Consider the following 8,991-nt stretch of genomic DNA (forward strand, 5'->3'; position numbering starts at 1 on the left):
TCCCCAGTATCTCCTATTAAGCCTCCCTTACAACCTCCAGTGCCTGCAGCGCCCTCTCCCTCTGCCCCTCCCCTCACACCCTTTGTCTTGGCGGGAAGAGGGGCCTGTGAGCAAAACGCAACCTCTCGGTGCTACTGCTCGAGCTCTTCGGAACCCATGCACCACGGCGCGCATGTCCCGCTCCACCCTCCATTGATTTCTGGTCAGGGTCTTACCTTCCCGCCTCATCAAACGCCATCACGGAGATATTCAACAGACACAGGAGGGGACGTGGACTGCACTGCGCAGGTTCGCGAAGACAGCGTCCTGTGTAGGAAGCATGCCCGCTTTACAGTGCGAGGATGGCGGATCCAAAATCCTGTTCCACAGGTTGGCATCCACACGCGCAAGATCCAAAGAATACACAGCGCGCATGCGCTCCCGTAGTTTTTAACCCTGCGCGACCTGTCAAAAGCACGTTGTACTGCGCACCCGTTTTCTTCTGTATCATGTAAAGCGCATGCCCATTGGCTGTACGCCTAAGCATAGCGCCGCTGCGCATGCTCGGCGAAAAAACGCGCAAGCGCACATCCACTTCTGGACGTTCCCTTCCCTGTGATTTCCAAATCGATTCTTTGGATGAAAATCCTTGCAATGTTCTCATGTCTTTCCGTTAGAGCTGTTTTAGGTGTTAATGTTTTTCAAGCTCAAAGGATCGTGCCAGGCATCACAGCGCTGTATTGTTGCATTAGCGCTGAAGCGTTTAAGCATACGGAAAGCCAACTAGGAGCTTCTCGGCGGTCCGCATAGGGGTAGCAAGCGATATATATATATATATATATATATATATTCACTGAAAAAACCATAGGTTTCACACATGTTATAGTTAGCGGAAATTTTACTGATAAAAAACCAATGAAATTCCTCCGTTATAGTTAGTGCAGGCAACTATAACTCACGCGACCGCAATCCTCTGCTGATGCTAATACTGTATTTAGACACTTATTTGCCCATGTCTTCTTCCATACATTTTTAGCTATACATATATTACAAATATTTTTTTTTCATAAAGACACATATGTCATCAGCAGAAGATTGCGGTCGCGTGAGTTATAGTTGCCTGCACTAACTATAACGGGGGAATTTCATTGGTTTTTTATCAGTAAAATTTCCGCTAACTATAACATGTGTGAAACCTATGGTTTTTTCAGTGAATTTGCAAGGTTTTTTAAATGCTAATTCCTAACTATAACGTGTGTGAAACCTATGGTTTTTTCAGTGAATTTGTACGGTTTTTTAAATGCTAAGTTACTTTACGCCATTCGTGGCGTGCGCGCCCACTTAACGCAGTTCTTTCCGTGCGCGCACGGTGCGCGAGCACGCGGTGCGCTTCGCGCACCGCGCGCCCACTTTACGCAGTTAGTGCCGTGCACGCACGGTGGGCACGCGGTGCGCTACGCGCACCGCGTGCCCACGTTACACTAGATGGGCCATGTACGCACGATGCGCTTCGCGCACCGTGCGCACATGGAGGACATATGATGCACTTCGTTTTGAAAGGTAATATTGTAATTTTTCGTATCTTTCATAAGCCATGCACAAATGGTGCCCTTCGGGCACCATTTGCACACGGGGTGGAGAGAGTGTGGATAATTTTTTTGTTTATTATTTTTTTTAAAATATTTTAGTTTATCTCATGTGTAATAAGCCATGCACAATTGGTGCCCTTCGGGCACTAAATGCACACGGGGTGGAGAGAGTGTGGATAATTTTTTTTTTTTCAAATTTTTTACCGTACGCGTACGGTAAGCGTAATCGGCGAAATTACCGAAAAAATAAAAATTCCGTTTTTGGCCTTGGGGGATCTTTGGGGACTCCCTCAACATGGCTATGTGTGTGGGAGCTGTCTAAACAGCCCCTTTACATGTTTTTGGGCTTTATATTTTAAAAATCACTCTCAGTGCGAGAGAGAAAATGGCGGCAGCCGCTTCCTGGTTTCGGCCGATTCGAATGTTTACTTAGATCTAAGAGCCAATCAGAATCGCGCTCGCGCACGCCACCGTACGCCACCGTACGCGTACGGTAAGCGTACCGTAAGCGCACCGTAAGCTGGCTCAGATATATATATTGATTTAAAGGCTATTTTCTCAGAATCTACTGAACAGATTTACACCAAACCTACAAAAGGCACTTCCTTGACCTGAGGACTACCTCTCTGCCAAATTTCTAGTAATTCTGTTCAGCCGTTCGGGCTGTAGCCCTGTCTAAAGGTCCTATGGAAAAATGCATGGGAAAAACGCGTTTTGGGACCCCCCTTTTATCTCAGCCCCCGCTTGACGAATCCCCCCGAGACTTTCAGGGTAGGAGCGGAGCGTAGCGCCCCACCTATTTTGAAAAATTTGCGAGGATTCGTCGACCGGCGCCAAAGTTATTCAAAATAGAATGTTGCGGATTTCCTATGGAAACGTGGTCCTAACTATAACTACCTACTGGCGACCGCCAGTGGGTAATATATATATATATATATATATATATTATTTTTTTCTTTTTTTGGGGGGGGTAGGTTTCTATAGCGCGAGTTCGACACGAGCGCTTTACACGAGCCTCTGTTATATCGCACAAGAACACATTCTGTTTTTTGGTAGGCACGAGGAGATTAATTGATTTGCCCAGAATCACAGGATGTTGGGCCCGGATGCCAGACTTGAACTTGGTTACCCTCCTCCAGTCACCGCTCTGGCCCTTATGCCACATCCTCGCCCCATGCTGCAGTACAGCGGGCAGGGTGTGTGGTCAGAATATGTTGCAGTTTTAACTATATAGCGCGAACGCGACCGAAGGTATTGGTCTGCTTTGAATGAGCACCAGGTACATTACACAATGTCACATTATTTATATAGTGTATCATATATTATTATATAGTGCCAAACAAATCACCTCTGGATAGCACCAGCCTAGTCATAGGTGCAGCGGGATGGCTCTGTGTTTTTGAGCATACTAAAAAATAGGCTAGGTAATTACAGTAAGCCCAATACCTCTTATGGCAACATGCATCAGGAACAGATGGTGCTGAATGAATAAAAAGAAGCCAGAGGCAAGGATGGCAATTGGAGACACTAGTAGTGCTCCAGCGCTGAATACCAAAAATCCCCTCGCTACGTCACAGACCACAGATCTTCTTCAACAAACCACATTCATTCACTCATTCACTAGTGGGGCCCATAACACCAATCATTCATTCTACTTTTAGATCAATGGTCCTCGAGAGAGAGAGAGGGGAAATTCTTTTCTCCTCTTATTCCATGCGCTGGAAACTATGGGGGGAAGATTTCACCGATCACCTGATGAGTAACAACAAATTCACCTATTCATCCCTACCTCACCAGGGTCTCAATACCTTTATAACCTAGCAGTTCCTCCCATACTATAGGCCATGGATCAGCTTAGTTGCTGGGAAAAGCGACACCTTATTCTTCTAAACAATATACATCAAAACACTTCAAATAATAACCCGACACAGTTCTTAAATGAATTAAAATGTTTATCTAATTAAAGCATAAGAAAATCATAAAGTATTCAATATTTTGGTTTGCATATTTACCTAATCTGGCTAAATGGCATCCTCTATGTCAAATTCAGATCTTTCGTCTCTATGCCCATAAATCGATCAATCAGTTCGTAAATTAATTGGGCATCTGATCAGTCCATCAGAGTCTCTGGCAAGCAGCTGTCCAGCAGTGTCACCGTCCTCTCCGTCAGCATAACGTCAGGAAATCTGGTAAAGTGAACTTACCGACCCTCTCTAGTCTACTTCTTTTATAGTAAAATCAACAACAAAATGTTACAATACATGTTTTAGAACAAATCCGATTGGTTGAACCAGGATCATTCTTTTCCTGATTCTCATACATTCACTGTTTCATTAGATGTAGTTCTCAATTTATTATTAAATTGCAACAGTTTCTAGTCCATTCAGGGCATGTTCATTCCCATACAGGTTTGTGTCCATGGTGTCATCAATTATAACAGTTCTTAGTTTAAGGAAGTTCATTGTTTGAGGATTGGCACTCCTCCCGGTGCGACCTTCACGAGTACAGTCTGCCTGGGGTCAGGACGAGGTTATTGTTGCTCATCTTTTAGCACAGGCGCACTTCACTCAGTGACTTCTGTATCTCGTCTGTCCGTCAAAATAGAGATGGCAGCTATTTTGTGGCCACTCCAGAAAGGTCAACTTAAGCAAAGAGACACAAAACGTAATTAATACATGGAAATTACTATTAAAATGTTATTCCCTCACTAAACCCTTTATGTGTGTGTATTTATCTAGCAAAAGCAACACGCATTGCGGTTTATACTCACAATTTAAAGCACGATTCACAAATCACATCACAAAAGCAACATATAACATACAAATTCTGAATATCTGACATTAGTATGCGTCCGAAATTAGTTTACGTATCAATCAGGCCATGCAAATGCAATTCCCACGTGTATTTGCTAATTAGTAATGTTGATTAATCAAACACAGCAAACCATTAATACTATTAATATTAATCAGTTATTCGTTTTAATTCAAAATAATAAAATGGAGGAGGTATACGATTCTTAGGGAAAACCTCGCTCCAGCAATCCCCCTTTGTTTGATTTTATCACCACAAAACACCCAAATTTAGTACCCCTTTACGGAAATTTGAAATGACTTCTTACTCATAGCTCAAAATTCAGTTTCTTCACATTCATCTCTTTTTGCTTTCTTATACATACTGTCTTTCCACTCATCTAAGGCTATTTCTTCTAAATCCTTTTCTGGATCTTTTCCTTTTCTCTTAAGTTTATCATTTTATTATTTGTTTTCTTTTTCCTGCAACACATACACCCTAATTTTATCACTAATATTGCAACTATCACACATGTTAATGGAAACAGAATTTTACCTATAACGGTATTACCAATTTTAGCTAAGAAATTTTTAATAGCAGCTATTTTCTTTCCCATTCTTGTCCATACATCTTCAACCTCCAGTGGTACAAGTTCATCGTGCAATTCAGTAATATTTTTAATGTAAACCTTTAGATCTTTACTTTCGTCTGGAATGTAAGTGCAACAATGTTGAACTTTCAGCATTCCACAGACTCCACCCTCTTTTGCCAATAGAATGTCAAGGGCAAGTCGATTTTGCATTACCATAGCACGCATGGCAACCATTTCAGTATTAACCAATAAAAATCCATGAGCAGTGCTTGTTGACAAGCGATCCACTACTGTAGATAATCTTCTAATTTTATTTGCATTCAGAGTTATTCCCACTGCCGGTATCAATGCACAAAAGATGTCACCCACAATTTCTGCCCAAGATTCTCTCTTTCTACGCACTAAATGACTATTTAAACTATTTACACCCTCTTCTCTGTCCATGTGAAAGATTTTTGGAAATACCAGGCCTACATAACATGTGCCATACCAATGGTCTGGCAAACGATAATATGCCCTGTTCCCACAGATAAAATATATTCCAGGAAATACTGGATCTCTTCCACCTTTGAATCCCCATCCACCCATGATTCGATATGTATCATGGCACTCACTATTACCTACTAAAAGATTATCATATGCAGTTTGATTCCTTCTTATACAAAATTTCCCTTTCTGAGGCCTATCTAAAGCTATTGTTGGTGTTGACTCTCCTTTTGTAAGGTGTTTCTCCATTTCTATGTCCCAAGCCGTTTTCTCAGGCTTTCCCTCTGATGCCTTTTTGTGCATCTTATGCCTTCTTTCCTCAACCATATTCAAAAATGTCTTTTCCTCTTTCTGCAAAGTGCATGTCAAATTATATTTAAACACAGCTTCTAATGTTAGTTCACTAGTCTCTAGGAAAAATTCACCTAAAACTTTTGCAGGTCTCACCTTATTTAGCTTATTATTGGCAGGCACTAATGCAAAAATGTTTTCTACATCTGAAAAATAATACTCTAATTTCCCTATATCATAAAATAAGCTAGCTATCACACTACATGTTATTCCGTAAGTAGCTGGAAGGTGATGATAAGTCACTCCCTCTGCCACAGAAGCAGGTAACTGCATACAGATGTAGCAGTCCCTTACATCCATAGTCTTTACATATTCATACAATAATTTTGAAAATACATTATTAGAAAAATCGTTAATAGACCTATCTTTATGCAAATGAATGTTTGTTTCTACAGTCGGTACTACCTTTGAAATTTTACCTATGTTAGTTTTATTTTGACCATGTTCTTCTATTGTATCTATTGTGACTTTAAATGATATTACAATAGCTAGGATGCTCCACAAAAGCATTAATAATCCTGTACAACAGCAACATGTTTTACACCATCTTTTCATGAATGTACATCTACTTTTACTACAATGTGTTAGCCATTTTTACTAAATAGACCGTGTCTTTTGACTTAGCCTCTTCTACTTTGTGACCAGTTTCTAACCCAAAGCTTCTAAGCTTCTACTTGGTTTCACTAGTTTTCTTCTTCTTCTCTTTTATTATCGTTTTCCACATCAACAGCTTCTTTGTTTATTCAGTTTGGCATCTCATCGTCCTTTGCCTCCTTCTCCCAATCAGGATACAGAATTTCCTGAATCTCCGCTTCTTCTTCTCCAATATCGGACAAGAGAACTCTCAGGATTTCTGATTCTTCTTCTTCTTTAACTACTTTCAGTAAAGCCTCCTCTGGATTTCCTTGACTGTCTGCCTCTTGGGATTCTTCAGGCAGGGCCACATACTTCCATTCCGGCGACTTATACTTCTGGTTAGGTTTTTTTGTCCTTCCGGACCCTTTGGTTACAACTGTTTCCCCCTCTTTTGATTTTTCCTGACTCGTGACTTCATTCACCTGTTCAGCTCTTGGTGATTTCACTCGAGACAATCGATATCTTAGTCTCTTTATTTTGTTTGGCCAAACTTCTGGTTTTACAGTTCTTTTCAATTTACTTTCTTTGACATTCTTTTCATTCTTTTTTTCTCTCCAAGCTCTCTTTCTCAGAACTCGACCTTCAGGTATTTCGTTCTCACTCTCTTCTGATTCTGTCCCAACTTGCTTTTCCTTTTCACCAGTCTCTTTATCCACCGCTTGTTCTGGTTTCCCTACTTCTTTCCCTTCTCGGGTCTCCGACACGCAATCTTCCTGCTGACTACTTGTCCCTTCACCTAGCTGGATGTTGCAGTTCCCTACACCTCCTCGGGGGTCTTCCGCAATCTGTCCCTCTCTCTCTGTAGCTGTCCCTTCTTCATTCAAATCTATTAATTCAGGTGGAATTTCTCTCAAATTTTCATCTGGGATTTGTTTTCTTTGACTTTCTTTTACTGCTTCTTCTTTGTCTTTTCCTTCCTTATTTGTAGGTTCTTTTCTAGGACCTTTCTTTCTCTGCTCGTCTTCAGAATCTGAGCTATCAGAAATCTGCAGTCTTCTTCTCAGAGAGACACTTCTGGGGACTAGAATCTGTTTTGGTTCGTTTTCCCCCCTTTCCGGAATTTCTTGTGTTTTTGGTTCTTCGTGGTCTGATTCAGTACTTGACTCTGATTCGTCATAGTACTCTTTCTCCTTGCAATCCACTGGATTTGGTATTCTCAGGGTATGGCTGGCATGGATCCAGTTTTTCAGTCCAGCACACTTCACAGCTGTTGTCGTGGTCAGAATGACTTGTCTTGGTTTTCCCCACCTGGGAACCAAACAGTTTCTTCTTCTGTGGACCTTTATCCTCACCTAATCTCCTCGGCTTAGATCATGGGCGTGCTTCTTTTCAAGGGTGGTGGCATCCGCTCCAACCTGATGAAACACAGAATGAACTGCGTCAGCCAGGCCTTTACAGTACTCCAACACCATGTCATCAGAAATCCTCATCAGTTTGTTGACTGGTATGTAAGCATGCCTCATCGCATGTCCCATGATTATTTCATGAGGACTTAACCCTGTAGTTCTATCTGGGGTTGCACGTATGGTCATCAAAACTAGAGGCAAGATATCAGGCCATTTCATTCCTGTGGCTAAACACATTTCCCTAATTCTGTTTTTGATTGTACCATTCATTTGCTCAACCACACCAGAAGCCTCTGGTCGGTAGGCCCAGTGCAGTTTCTGTTGTACATTCAATGCTTCACTGACCAATTTCACAATCTCATTATAGAAATGCCCTCCTCTGTCTGATTCAAGGGTCACTGGGAACCCAAACCTGGGGATGAATTCTCTCAAAAGCAGCTTTGCTACTGTCAATCCATCATTTCTCCTTGTCGGGTATGCTTCTACCCATCTGGAGAATAGGCAGACTATGACCAGAACGTACCTTAATCTGTTACATGTTGGCATCTCAATAAAATCTATCTGCATTCTGGTAAAAGGCCCTCCTTTTCGGCCTATAGTTCCTAGGCTCACCACTGTCTTTCTCCCAGGATTGTATTGCTGACAAATTAAACATCTCTGACATAGGCTCTCTGATATAATTCTGAATCTTGGGTTGTACCAGGTCTGCTTAAACGACCTGATCATAGCATCTCTCCCTATGTGTCCCTGGCCATGATACATCCGTGCCATGGTAGACAACATGCTATCCAGCATGACTGGTCTTCCATCTCGATAGACCCACACATGATCCTTTTCCCTTGGTGCACATCCTGCTTTTACCCACTGCCTTGTTTCCTCATCTCCTGCTTCCTCCTGCAATTGTCTCACTTCTTCCCATGTCCCTACAACGTTAGTAAACATTAAGGAATAGGAAGTCATTTCTTTCTCCTTTGCCCGATTGACTGAATACTGATTTCTGGCACAGTACTGTGCCATGTCATTGGCATATCGGTTGCTGACAGTAACATAATCCTCCCCTTGGTTATGGGCAGCACATTTCACCACAGCTAATTGTTTAGGCAGCTGTATCTCCTCAATCAACTTTCCAACCACTTCAGCATTCTTTATAGGAGTTCCACTTGAGGTTAGGAAACCTCTTTGTAGCCACAACTGGCCAAAATCGTGGACAACTCCGAAGCCA

General features: G+C 41.9%; 1 protein-coding gene across 3 annotated transcripts in view; it reads right to left on the reverse strand.

Annotated features, from left to right (window-relative positions):
* Window positions 1–406, reverse strand: part of LOC146797446 (uncharacterized) — a 163,794-nt gene extending 163,388 nt beyond the window's left edge. For 2 of the 3 annotated variants that reach the window (XM_085624466.1, XM_085624464.1), the window contains exon 1: window positions 216–406. The gene's annotated coding sequence lies outside the window, so the exon portion shown is untranslated. The remainder of the gene's footprint in view (window positions 1–215) is intronic. The other variant, XM_085624465.1, reaches the window with a different exon arrangement.
* Between the last annotated feature and the right edge of the window lie 8,585 nt (window positions 407–8,991).

Source organism: Triturus cristatus, chromosome 9 (genome assembly GCF_964204655.1).
Source record: "Triturus cristatus chromosome 9, aTriCri1.1, whole genome shotgun sequence".
NCBI classification, from domain to species: domain Eukaryota; kingdom Metazoa; phylum Chordata; class Amphibia; order Caudata; family Salamandridae; genus Triturus; species Triturus cristatus.